We start from the raw sequence: 14296 nt of genomic DNA on the forward strand, positions 1-14296 counted from the left end.
GGGATGGACATGGTCAGAAACAATGCTCAGGTAGGCCGTGGCATTTAAACGATGCCCAATTGGCACTAAGGGGCCTAAAGTGTGCCAAGAAAACATCCCCCACACCATTACACCACCACCACCAGCCTGCACAGTGGTAACAAGGCATGATGGATCCATGTTCTCATTCTGTTTACGCCAAATTCTGACTCTACCATCTGAATGTCTCAACAGAAATCGAGACTCATCAGACCAGGCAACATTTTTCCAGTCTTCAACTGTCCAATTTTGGTGAGCTCTTGCAAATTGTAGCCTCTTTTTCCTATTTGTAGTGGAGATGAGTGGTACCCGGTGGGGTCTTCTGCTGTTGTAGCCCATCCGCCTGAAGGTTGTGCGTGTTGTGGCTTCACAAATGCTTTGCTGCATACCTCGGTTGTAACGAGTGGTTATTCCAGTCAAAGTTGCTCTTCTATCAGCTTGAATCAGTCGGCCCATTCTCCTCTGACCTCTAGCATCAACAAGGCCTTTTCGCCCACAGGACTGCCGCATACTGGATGTTTTTTTCCCTTTTCACACCATTCTTTGTAAACCCTAGAAATGATTGTGCGTGAAAATCCCAGTAACTGAGCAGATTGTGAAATACTCAGACCGGCCTGTCTGGCACCAACGACCATGCCACGCTCAAAATTGCTTAAATCACCTTTCTTTCCCATTCTGACATTCAGTTTGGAGTTCAGGAGATTGTCTTGACCAGGACCACACCCCTAAATGCATTGAAGCAACTGCCATGTGATTGGTTGATTAGATAATTGCATTAATGAGAAATTGAACAGGTGTTCCTAATAATCCTTGGTCCTAGGTGAGTGTACTCTATGCTATCTGGACACCAGTGGCAGCGCTGAGCGTCGGTCCAGCGCCATCTTGGATTTCCTCGGGTGGTGTTGAGTTTAAGTAAGAGTTTACCTGCACCTGTGAAGTGTTGGTTACTTTACACTCCACAAACATCGACATGACCCTCCTGAATTGCTGTTCAGACTTCACCTACCTTCCCATGGCTCTGTATTGTTAACATCCTTCCAAAGACCAACTTTATTATCACGAGTGGCTGAAATTGGTGCCTCAGTAACGTTGTTAGGTGAGTCTCCGTTAACGTCTCCATTAAGCTAACTAGCTTTGTCCAGCGTAAATGCTAACGTTTAAACATACAGTAAAGTTCTGATTAGTAACGAGGAGATTAGCAGTATATCTAATCACCACTGAGAAATCAGACATTATTGTTGCCCTGCATTAAAAGTTATTTGAAAGTGCACTTTTGTTGGTAACATTAACTTAACCACATGATTGTGGTATGCTGTAACATCATACCTTTATCAGTGGTGGAAAATAACTAAAACCATTTAGCATATTCAAGTGCTGTACAAATTTAAAGGTACTTGTGTGGTTATTTTACTTGAGGATATCCATTTTCTGCTTCTCTATCTATCTATCTATCTATCTATCTATCTATCTATCTAACGTTTTGCTCCATTACTGTTAACTTACTTGATCATTATATTTACTAATTACTCTCCGGATTCAGATTAATACTGCAACATATAATCATATATAAAATGTATATATCCCACATGTACCAGCTGCAGTATTACAGTGATGTGCATCATCAGTCACAATCTAATATTAATATACAATATTCTGAAATGAGCTATTCTGCAAACTCTTTGGTATTGGTAGAACTGTAATTCTATATAAGTGAAATTTAGAATGAAGGACATGTATTTGTAAATGAGTATTTCTACACTGTGGCATTGAAACTTTTACATAAGGAAAAGATCTGAGTACTTCCTCTGCCACTGTAGATAATAGCTGACAGAAAAAGTGCTCTCACTAGCAGAAAATTTTGCCACACTTATCAAAACAATTGTTATACTATTTACATCTATATTTCAATGGGCTGTGCTTCATTTGTGTTTTTAAATAGAGAGAGAGAGAGAGTGCTCAGCTTAAATTATACCAATTGACAATAGAGGAGACTTGTACGTATTGAAGAGGGATGTTGCACTCTGATCAGACTCTGTTACCATCTAGACTTTGAAAGTACACAGAATAGCCAAATCAAGGTAGAGCTATAAGTAATGCGCTTGCTTGTATTTCTCTTTTCTTCAGAAGTCATACTACTGTAGAATGTAGAATTAATTAAAGACAAGGAAAAAAACAAACTCCAATGGTCGTGGCAAGTTAACACGTCTTCCATCATATTACAGTGGAACTGTTGTGCAAGGCACTTGAAGGTGTGGTATGCGATTCAAATCCAATAGAAGTCTTTTTGTCAAATTCAATGACTCTCTCCTTGTAGTCTGCAAGCTGTCCGTTCGGTGTGTGCACTGACTAACAAAACACGGTGTTTGTACACAACACTGGCTCATAGAGAAACAAACAAAGTTGTTGAGGCTGAGCCACACAACACTATTCCAGCCAGTCAGGTAACATTAAATTACTTGTTCATGGACATTCAGCTTACTTTGTTGCTGTTTTTTTGACGTTAGCTATAGCAGCAGGAGATTTGTGAGTATCGCCGTCTGGACCTGGTGTGCTGGCTCTGGGAAACCATCTCGTCCTCTCTGCATGTTAACTTCACAGCAGCAACTGTAGTGAAAGTTTGCTAACCCACAACTTAGCTAATGCTAGTTACATTACTTGCTGTGTTGTTTGCTCTATATCATGATATTTGGATTTCTCCAGAATCGCAAACCCCAACTTTAAGCTTTTGTAAGCAGCTCAGCTGTACAACACTGATTGTACTGGACTTTTCCCCGGTGTAAATATGCTACACTAGCTTTTTTTGAAGAAGGGCAGAAAACCACATTCATGCTCAGCAAAGTGGATAAATAACAGTGAACAACTGAAAAAGTTGTTATTTTTACTCCTTGGACACTGCATTTTTATACTAAAAGAACAAAATTGAATAAACCTGCCAAAGTGCTGAAAAGTTGCTGCCACAGGAAAATGATGAATGAAGCTTGAAATGTCATTTCAACACTTGACAGGTTTCAAACACAGTTCGTAAAAATTGCATTTAAAGAAGCTATTCAGGATAATGTTGATATAAAGAAAATTGTATATCTTGCAGAACAGGCATTTATTTTTAAATTGTCTGCGAATGAAGCTCATAGCATTTTCTGCTGTGTCTTTTTCGTCTGTCATCAGTTTGCTTTGTGGCAGCATAAGAATGAAACTAAGATAAGCTAATGTGGCAGGAATGTGACCTTGTGTATTTCATTAACTGGATTTCTAGCGCTTGAAAGATGCAACACCCACAGACAATAATTGATATTAATTGTTTGGTTAAAGGTAGTGAATGAAAAGCTTCCAAAATATGTCGTGTTTGAAATATATACTTTAACACAACTGATTAGTTCCTGTAATTTAATTGTCAGATGCTTGGCAAAATAGTTTTATTGAAAGGTGGTCTGGTTCACTGTCCATGTAATGTGAATATTTCAAACAGTACAGTGAGCTTGAGAGAGTTTTAGTGGTTGTTTGGCCATTGTCAGTTGACTGAGTATTTTTTATTTTCCAGCACTGCCCTGTTTTTAATTCATAGATGTTTACCCCGCTCACATTGAGAGCTATGCTCTGTCTGATGTCTGAATCAGTGTCACTCCAGAAGAACAAGGAAGCAGGGCCACCAGCCTGCTGTTTATGAACAACTCACTGGGAATTTTAGGTCGTTGAAAGGTGGAGAACATGGTAGCTTTAAATGTCTTTAGCTTTTTATAGCAGTAGGAAGTAGATAAAATATTTTAACTTAAACAGCCATAAATCATGTAATCATGCTGCGAGGACAGGACAGTGGTTCCCTACCTCAGAGCTCTGAAAAGTTCTCAAAATAAAGCAAGGGGTAGTTAAACTAAATTACTCCTCCATTTAAACTAGCCACTGATTTAGGAGATAAATTGAATTCCATTCTTAATGTGCATAAAGGTCAAGACACCAGAAAGCAGAATCATATGTGTGAAAAACAGGGTCACTTTATTGGGCCTCTTTTTGTGTGGATTGGAAGTTTTTCTCTTTTGCTATACCACACTGATTTAGGCTTACCAGGATAATAGTAATGTTTTGTTCAGCTGCATCTAAATACACATTGCCAGCTGAAGAGTGAGTTTGTCCTTACTAGTTTGGAGATTTTAACCTATAACGTCTACAGAATTTCATGATATTGAGATCATAAAATTACACTTCTAGGTCTGCTTTTTTTTCTGTTTTTTTGTTTTTTTATTGTAAATATTTAGTAGTTGTGAAAAACTTTGTAGAAGACATGTGAGCAAGCATTGCAAAACAGATGCTTGAGGGAAGCGTTGACTGAGGCTGATATATATATATTTAACACTCTGTTAGAGGGTTCGGTGCCCTTTTGCACAAAGTTGAAATATCTTGACTTGTGCCATATGTTGTTTGGATTGTTGAAACTGTATATTCTTGTTTATAAATCTTGAGCTATACTGTAGCTCATACTGGAAAAACAAAAGAAACTCAGTGTTAGTGGTGATAAGTGCACCATCAGTCAAACTCAGAATTCCTCATTTCTCACAGGCTTTGTTTAATTATGTCTACTATATTATTTGGAGACAAGCTGACTGTAATTAGAAAGCTGTAAAAAGGAGAGTTATTAGCAATAAGTCAGAATAAGTCTAAGCTGACTAGTAGTCATGGGGAGAAGAGTATCCCAGAGTTAAGACCTTTTGAGGTGGAAATTATGCATAATGTCAAGAACATGTATGGCATGTTTAATTGATGTATTCATATTTTCCAGATTTATGACTTACCAAACATCCATGACAGCTGATAGTAAATTACAATATGTGCATTATTCAAATCCAGCTAATGCCCTATATGTTGTCAGGTAATACATAAAGGTATTATCTGTAACAGGGGCTGTATGGACATTTCTGTTGTTAGGCTTGCCCGGTGCATTGAATGGCAAAAATCTGCTGAATGAGACAGATGGGAGGGGGTTAGAGGAGAGCGGCTGTGAGCTTGTCAAGACATGATGCATTGTGTACATAGTGGGAAATAGGTAGTCTTCATTTGAAAGTCAATGCCAAAGCTTAGACATGCTCCGGGGAGTTTAAAGCCACGAGGCAAAGTTATGATGGCACTCCCTGAGGGAATCTACGGAAAACTTCCGGAGTATTTCTGTTTCATGTGCTTTTAAGACTTTTTACCATGTGAATGTACTGAAATCAGACTCTAGGACTTTTCTATACAGTTATATATGACATGCTCACACCAGTTGATGTCAGTTAAATTAAGGCTCATATATCTGTATTTTAGGTTGTATGACATCATGTGCACTAGTTTTCTTTATATGAGATGGTAGGAGGGATGTTTAATTCTTTTTTTGCATATCATGCCTGGATTCTACTGAGTGTTTTGCCTGACTAATTTTGTTGACTTGCTCGGATTTTGTTTATGGGTCATTTACTTTGTGCTTCAACCATGGGTAAGTAGGCTACGTAGTTAAATGCTTTCCCTTTTTCATTGTGTTTTAATTGTGTCTAATTGTTGCTATATGATCGGGAGTCTGATCAGGATTCACTGGATTTGCTATGCCTGTTTATGTGTCTGACTTCCTGCCTGGTTCAATCTGCTCTGTGCAGCTTGAAATTAGGGTTGGGCAGATAGACGATGCCATCCATAGTCTCTATCAGCAGCATGTTTTATAAAGTCGCCTAAAAGACTGAGAACTCGTCTTTTTCCGTATATTTCCACCCGCGATCCATTATCACGGCAGCAGGTGAGCCGCACGTTGGCTTATTAATGAAGGAGCCTATCAAACAACTGAAACCAACATCTGCACCCTGTGTTCAGTGCTGCTTTACCTGGTCTGTAAAAAATCCACCACGACTTGTAATATAAGTTAATAGTTTATGAATTTTTTTTACCAAGTGAAGTCAGTGCGAGAACACATGCACATAAGATGACTGCTGCCCCCCCCCGCGAGCAGGCACCCTCGCGATAACAACGTCCATCCCAATTGTAGACATCGTCCGATGGAGGTTTTGTAGACATCGCCCAATCCTACTTGAAATGAAGTAGAGGGCCGCTTTTGAAATGCTTGGTGGAATCACTAGCATGTCTCTGGAATCCACGGGTCAGGCTGTTAATGCCAAATCTTTATTGACACATTCTGAATAGATGGACTCGATGGAAGCTTCAGTTTGGGTGAACATGTTAAAAAATAAAAAACTGGAAACTGAATGTATTAGGTACATGTAGCTAAAACTAATGCAGTGTAATATAATGGCTCTGCAATAAATCCTACATTCACAAAGTTATACTGTAAATTTTTAGAGACAGGCTGATTTAACTTTGTCATTTTTGAAGCTTTATTTGGCGGTGCTGTTGAATTGTTTTGTGTTCTACTTAGAGATGTTTATATTATTTATTTTACTCATTGATATAAATCGGATGGACAAAATATAAGATGTCTGTAATGAAATTTAAAAGCACTATTAATTTAGTGTTTGCTATTAGTGACATTTGCAATTACAGTTTTACTTTTGTGCAAGTTTTTCCTTTAATTTTGCTTCCTTTCCTTTGTGTTGTTTGTCATTGTGCCACAGCTCTATTAATAATAATGGTGCATAAGATGAAAAGAAAGTAGACTCAATGACAAGAAAATTAACTCACCAAAGGCCAAAAAAACTCTTTGTGCAGTATAGTGTGGAACAGGAGCAATTTAAATGGGCATTGTTCAATCCACAGTAAGGATAGCTTTTGTTCTCTTAGGGACTTTGCTCTTTTAATAAAATAGACAGCATATTTGGCAGTGTGTGTTTGTAGCTCCCAGTAAGATTACTAATGATTCAGTAGTCTGTAGAAGTAGAACTTCAAAGTTATCTGTATACCGGTATGTTGTAGTTGTTTACATTTACATTTCTTCATTTAGTTGACGTTTTTATCCAGCGACCTACAATTGCTATATACTGTATGTCAGAGGTCTCTGGAGCAAATAGGGGTTAAGTGTCTTGCTCAGGGACGCATTGGTGGATGGTAACAGTGGGGGATTGAACCCGGGTCTCTCACACCCGCACTTATCTTATCCATTGCGCCATCACCACCTGTTGTGACTGATAATAATGACTTAAATGCGAGGAACTATGCATAAAACTGCATTAAAACTGTGCATATGTCTCTGTCTTTGACACAGCATGCTGCAAAAGTTAGTCCATTAATAACCCATTTAACACTGGGATGCCGCAAAGAAGTTGATTGATTGTGCTAGCAGATATGGTAATCCACCTAGTCTGGCTAAAATACTGTGTTAGGAGAGAAGTAGAGCAGCAGCAGCTGCAGGCAGGGTTCCTACCTGGACCTGGAGAGTTTAGAAATACATAGAGAATGAATATGATCACATTAAAGAGGCAGTAAGTAAGATTTTTAGTGCCCCATAGCATGAAACGACTGCACTATATCTGCAGGGGGTTGGTAAGGCTGTTGATCATTACCAGTGGTTTAACAATTACTTTGCCAGGTTCAGAAATCTTTTGAATTTCTGGACTCATACTGTGGAATAAAAGCTCTCTGCCGACTGGATAATCAAGACATTTTCAGTGCCCCCTACTTACTACACTGACAGTATGTTGCATGTAAGTTTCACTTTTAAAAAAAAACTCTTTTTCTTGTTTCTTTGTAGAAACAAGGTATTTCTTTTGAATATATGCTCTAATTAATTAGTTTGTTTCGGTTTAATATGTGTAGGAGGACATTCTATCAAGGCTTTCTCATAGATTTTCAAATGCCAACATCTCTAAAGGTCTAGCAATTGGGTTCTTGAATCTGGCAGATGATTATATCCTCACCCCAGCTGTTGATATCTGTTCTTTTATATGAATGTTTTTACTTCCATCAGCATGAATCATATCAGAGACGTTATATAGAATAGGGATGCAACAACTAATCGACGTAGTCGACAAAAATAGATTATTAAATTGGCAACAAATTTAATCGATTCGTTCATGACGTCATCGGGCCGTAACGACACTGTCAGCTTAACGGAGTAAAGTGATGTAAACAACAGTAAAGTTACTAAAACAACATAACATCAGCGTTGGTAGTAACACCTTCACAACCTAAAATCTGCAGAGTGTGGGAGCACTCTGGCTTCACTCAGCCAAAAGGTTGTGAACTGCAGCATCTCAACAACGGAGCATCTGAAGAGGAGACATGTAACCTCTGTGGCTCTGTGGATGATGAAGACTTGTCTTGGTAAGCTAGTTAGCAAGCTAACGTTAGCTTCATGTTATGTTACTTTGCGTTATGAGCTGTACCGTTTTCTTTAAGGTTTCCCTTGGTCAATTTGTTAATGGTGTTGAGAGTGGAAAATAATTATGATGCATAATGGTCCTGTCTAACATTGCAGGTGTGCTCTAACTTTACAATCATTAACAATGCATCGCTAATGGCGATGTTTACAACTGGACAACGTGTTGCTGCCGAGGGCACAATATTGGACAACACTGGACATGTTTATAAGTTACTTTCTAAAGATAAAAAATAAATAAAACAGTTTTCCTGTCTATGAGTGAGGTGGCGGCTAATCCACCCCAGACTCTCTTAAAAGTTTCGTGAGTTGCTGAGTTAGGGGAAACTAAATAAATGTGGTGAAACGCTGTCTACTACAAAATTGTTATTATTGGTCCCCTCTTGTAATTTCAGCAAATGTGTGCATGGTGTTATCCATTTCTTTGTATATTAAAATAGTGTCAGTTTGTCCTGGTGTGTTGCAGCTTCTCCATCACTAGGCAACAGATCAGCTGTTCTGATGAGTGCTGCACAGCGCTACAAAGACACTTATTTCTTACTATATACCTGCCTGGTCCATGAAAGGACTTGATTTCAGCGGAACTTTCTGTTGCTGCAACAGAAACATTCATTAAAAGATATTTTTGAAAACAGTATTCATTTTATTGTCTAGACTGTTAATTAGCACATGCCTTAAAAAACCTCAAGTTTAATTTAAAAGCTGATAGTTAAATGAGAGGCATTGTGTAATTTTGCAATTCATAGTTAGTTGCAGCCCTAATATAGAGGAGACACGCCACTTTACGAATCCTCAATACAACTCTATGGGGAAAGCCCGTAACGCCAAAGATGGCGGAAAAGCAGAATATACTGTCTGCAGGTGTCCGACAGCTCAGGAAGGGAGTGAAAGTCACTATGTCCTGAAAATAAAGTTTCAATGTTCCCTCTTTGTCCGGCATCACAGTGACATGCCGCTCTGCCGGCACAACCTCCTGACCTCCAGTGACTAGCATGTGGGCCCACAGAGCTGCCACAACCGTGCCATTGATGTCTGACACAGTGTCACTCCAGAAGAACAAGGAAGCAGGGTCACCATCCTGCTGTCAGTCATCTTCCTCTGCTGGAGGATGATGAGCAGGCAGTGAAGGCTTGAGACGGCTTAGAAAGTACAGCTCAGTGTTTGCCTGTGAAAATCAACAAGTCGAGTCAAATATATTTATAAAGTACTTCTAACACAGGGGATTTTTGCAGTGTGCTGCACGAAGAACCAGGGTATAAATGCAGATAAAGACGAGGGATAAAAATAAGAAGGAACAAACGCATTGAAGATTTTAACATGATGCTTATAGAATGTGTTTGTGTGTGTGGTAAACTTGTGGCAGTATGAGAGCAATGGCTAAAACATATCCTCTGTGTATTTCTTGCATTTTTCTTCCTTGAACACTGCTGTTTCTGGGACACAGACATTTTCACAGGGCATGTTTTTTTTTCTCCCCCACAAACACTGTTTTGTTTAATTCATGTCATGCAAAGGTCAAACTCGTTTTTATACAGCGCAATGAATTATTGAAAATGCTGTTATGTTGGAGGTGAAAAGTGAATATTCTCACTCCGTTAGATAAATATATTTGGGCTGCATCTCTATGAGGGTGTAAGGAAACAAGATTTAATCTCCCCGCCACATTACAGTTGCTTGACTTAGACACTCAGCCTAATTAATCCAAAGCCCTCACTTTAATCGCCTTAATATATTGGCTCTTTGTCTTCTTTATCTTGATTTTCTCATGATGTCTATTTCCCCTTAATTGATTCAAATGGAGATCTAATCTCCTTGTGTAAGGCATGTATTGATAGCTTTGGTTTAAACCAGCAACAGTTTTGCGGTTCCCATTGTCTACACTAATTACGGCGGACTTGATGTATTGTCTTGAGCAACCGGTATTGAATCTCCTGTGTTGGAGAAGAGCCCTCACTATTCTTGTTTGGTTTTTGACAGGAAAAGACCAATGAAGACAGCCAGATGGTGGTCAGTGGCAATTTTACTGTTGGGGCTCGCTGTGCTCGGTGCCGATGGGAGACCCAACAAGGAGGGATTCAGGCCGCCACCCTATCGACCAGTCGTGAGATTCCGACACAAGGTATTGATTGCCTTCTTTTTTCATTTGCTGTCTGTAACAAGGAGGACTATGTGCTTTTGCCAAGTATGAAACTAATTACAGTAGCACTTTTTTCCCTGCATCAGATGACTCTCCGGTGGTTGTTGTTGTTTTTCTGTCTACTGAAAAATACTTGATGAATCATTATCCCTCCCTTTGTGCCAGGGGACTGTCTTTTCAAAGACAACATCAAATTAATACGAGGCACAGCTGAGCAAAGAAGACGACGATCTCTGAATGAAGTGAGGATGTTTGCATGTCAATTCAGTTGAATGTTTAAAGTGAAAAGATGCCTTTAATGTTTATTGACCCAGCAGTACAGGGCATGCCCACAAGCAGAATCTGCTGCTTTTATTAATCCCTCTTGCTGCGTGTCAAGGAATAACTTAATTTTTCCCCCTCTGAACTAGCAGCATACTTTGTTTTTTCTCTAATTCGAATCCAAAACACCAGAGTACCAGAGATGTATCAATTAGAACCAGACTGTGAAAGAAATTTACTGTTTTGGCAGACAAGGACTTAGTGAAAGGACAGTGTTTTGTCAAAAAGCATTAGTTGGATTGTGGTCCTTCAGTACACATTTCCTGTAAGCCCCCTTTCCAATTCTGTTTACTAGTAAACACTTCCCAATCCAAGATAAAAATTTGTAGTGACAATAAAGACAAAATGGTTGTATGTTTGCTTTTACTTCAAGGCAATCTGTCATCTTCAGACAGACAATGACAGAGTGCGTTTAAAGTTTGTTTCAGTTTGCTTTAGTCATGTCTGTATGGGAGTAAATGGCAAAGACAGTGGTACTTAAGGGTGTGTGGGGTGAGAGATGGTTAGAGAAAGAAGGAGATACAGAGGGAACAGATGGTGGGAACGTCATTGGACAGAATCAGAGCTGAGCGAGGCGCCGGGAGCGTTGCAAAGCTGTTCAGTCGACAAACGCATTTTGACCTTTTGAACAAGATTTATTCAGAGAGAAGCTTTCGTAACACGTGGACTGCAGATGTCAACAATACAAGAGTTCTGCTAGAGTTCTAGCCACAGCTACACTGGAAATGAAATTTTGTGTGTTAAGGAAGTAAAGAGATTTAAACATCAATACCCAAAAATACTGTAATATGATCTCAGTAAACTGCAGAGATGGCACTTCTGCTGGGCTGGGAGGCTGGGAGGAAGAGAGGCAAACAATCCAATATCCACCTCTGCTTGGACAAGGTTGGATTTCAGTCATAAAGGACTAGGGGCCTCATTTATAAACTTTGTGAATGAACAAAAGAAGTTATACTCCACTTTCTTAGTAAACTTGGTAACTCTGAACTGTGGTCAGTTTGAAATGGATACCACCACTGTAAAATAAATCGAAATCTTACCTGTGAGTATTATATAAAACTTCTGAGTTATCCAAGATGTTTGGGCCAACCCACCTACTGAGTTCCTTCAAAAACTATGTGCAAGTGTACTAAGAAGAACTGAACCAAATATTGATGTGACTTAGATTTTTCTTCTGTTCACTTATATATTTTGTTAATTGATGAATATAATCGATTTCGTGTTCTTACTTTACAGCATCATTTCCATGTCTGCCTAAAACATTTGCACAGTACTGTATCAATATTAATTAGGGTCGTTTCATTGACTATAGGCACCTATGGGTGTTAAAAAGGTCGGACAAAAAGCTCGCTCACAATATTGTACATAGAGCAGTGTTTCCCCTATATGCGGCGGTTATGATTCAACAGTCATGACCGCCACTACTAAAATTTCCCACGATAATTAAACTATGCGCTACAAATGTTTTCACTCGCACACTGTGGGAGCACGGCAACACTCAATGCGGCTAGCTTCCTCTCCTTGTTCTATACAAAACATCTACGTGACAGATGCTGTTATAACAGCGTAACTCCTGTAAGGAATCTGGAGGTGCGTAGCGAGCGTTTGATTGTTTGAGCGGCAGAAAGTGACGGTGAACGCGAGCGGAGGAAAATATTCTGGCAGTAAATGTACGGTGTCGGTTACAGCGTGTCTGCTTCTCAAGACCAAGAAAAGTCTGTTGTTTCCACCTGCTGGAAAAATGAAGCCTGTTGGCGCTAAGTTAGCTAACATCCCTCTTCCCCTTCAGACTGAGCTGAGCGGGAAAGCTTCAACAGCAGGCTGCGTCTTAACATTAACCTAACATTAGCTCCATAGAAAGTAACTGGTACTTCCTCCCCAGTAGACTGATTTTTTTTGCGGTTGGTTATTTATTATCTGCTCTAACTTTCCCATCTCTCTGTTCAGACATATGGTGAAAATAATGGCCCAATGTGATGTGAAATTACATATTTGGCATTGGAAAATGTAAAATTGTCTTGGGGGAGGACCCCCAAACCCCCCACCACTCTGACCATGACCACCAACACCAAAATATTCAGCTAAAGCTCACATTAAACTGGGAAAACACTGAAGTTTGAAACTATTCTGATGTGCATCGCATGCTCATGGACAAATATTTTGCTTCACCTCCGCAGCTATAACCTATAACCATCCTAGGGGAAACACTGTAGAGATATGGTTAAAAAACAATAATGTGGCATTGTTTTGTCAATTCTTTGTACCACATTCCACTCATCCTGGATTTCAGATTTCAGTGTCACACAGTTCCATAAAGAAAGCTCTACCCATCACAAAACAAGATAACAAAAAATATCAAGTTATTTTTTAGGTCTCTGGGAGGTTTGTGAATTATGAGTGGCGTTACCTTGACCTTGTCTTTAGAAAGACCTATTGCTTTTAAGTTTCCAAATGTAATTTTTCAATCTTTTGAGCAGCAGAGACAACAATATGCTCATTGACTACTTTATTAGGTACACCTGTACAATCTAATGCAATAAAGCAACTCTGCCTTTTTCAAAGTTTACAATATACAGCTTTAATTGTTACATCCTATTAAGGCGGCATGCGGCGCACCTGCTGCCGTGATAACGGATCACGAGTGGAAAACTCCGGACAAAAGACGAGTTCTGTGTCTTTTGGGTGACTTTATTAAACATACTGCTGGTGGCGAAAGCAAGAGAAGCAGAGACGGAGTGTGACGGAGTGGGGTGTGTTTGCAGTGAGAGACCAGAGGTGAAGTGTATATTTAAAAATAATAAAAGGCTAATAATAAAAATGTCCGTGGAGATTAAACCTACTTGTGGTAAAATTAAGTTTTCTTTCTTTCTGCACACAAGGAGCGCCGGGGTACAATCATGATGCCGGCTCAACATTGTGATAACTGTCAGCCATCGGCGATGGACGAGGGCATCGTACATTGGCAGTTCCCTGACCTCAGTGTTAAATTATACTTAATGGATTGATGGACTGATGAATTAATTATCATCATTAAAGTAGACTTTATGTACATAACAAAGTTAATTTACACCTGCCATTGAAATGCCTCTTGTATTAGGATTGTATCTGGATAAGATTTTAACCTGATAACGTTTACACCTGGTCTTAATATGTGTCTCTATAATCCACATTGAGATCCGAACGCTCTGTCCCTCTCAAACAACCGAACATCACATCCTCCCCTAGTTTGTGTGAGTCCACAAAATGCTGTATAACTGTAGACTGTATAATAACTTTCTGAGCCGTCTCTGAGCTCGCTATCCAGTTTTCCTCCATGGATAATAAGTCTGTGTTTTTTTTCTCTCTTCAGCAGTGCACTGATGCAATATCTCACCCGGAATGTGAAATTTAACCTGGGATAGTTTCCCTGTGCTACCTTTCTTCATAATGTGTACTCCTTTATATTTTTCGTAGTTTATATTGAGTTTAACTCAACAGTGCGTGAGTTCCCATTCATTAACGGATACATTAATTCACCGCTCACCTTTTATTAAGAA

General features: G+C 39.3%; 1 protein-coding gene and 1 long non-coding RNA gene across 7 annotated transcripts in view; one reads left to right on the top strand and one right to left on the bottom strand.

The window, feature by feature from the left end:
• cnot3b (CCR4-NOT transcription complex, subunit 3b) overlaps positions 1-14296 on the bottom strand; it is a 64470-nt gene that overhangs the window by 11791 nt on the left and 38383 nt on the right. The gene's annotated exons all lie outside the window — the stretch shown is intronic.
• On the top strand, positions 884-14087 carry LOC123976264. Of its 2 annotated transcripts, XR_006826311.1 has the most exons (5): positions 884-1114; positions 10280-10421; positions 10605-10681; positions 13361-13535; positions 13640-14087. It is a non-coding gene; the product is annotated as an uncharacterized LOC123976264 (long non-coding RNA). The 2 variants fall into 2 exon arrangements; XR_006826310.1 differs by lacking the exons at positions 13361-13535; positions 13640-14087 and having other exon boundaries at positions 10605-11114.

This window comes from Micropterus dolomieu, linkage group LG09 (assembly GCF_021292245.1).
Source record: "Micropterus dolomieu isolate WLL.071019.BEF.003 ecotype Adirondacks linkage group LG09, ASM2129224v1, whole genome shotgun sequence".
Taxonomy (NCBI): Eukaryota; Metazoa; Chordata; class Actinopteri; order Centrarchiformes; family Centrarchidae; genus Micropterus; species Micropterus dolomieu.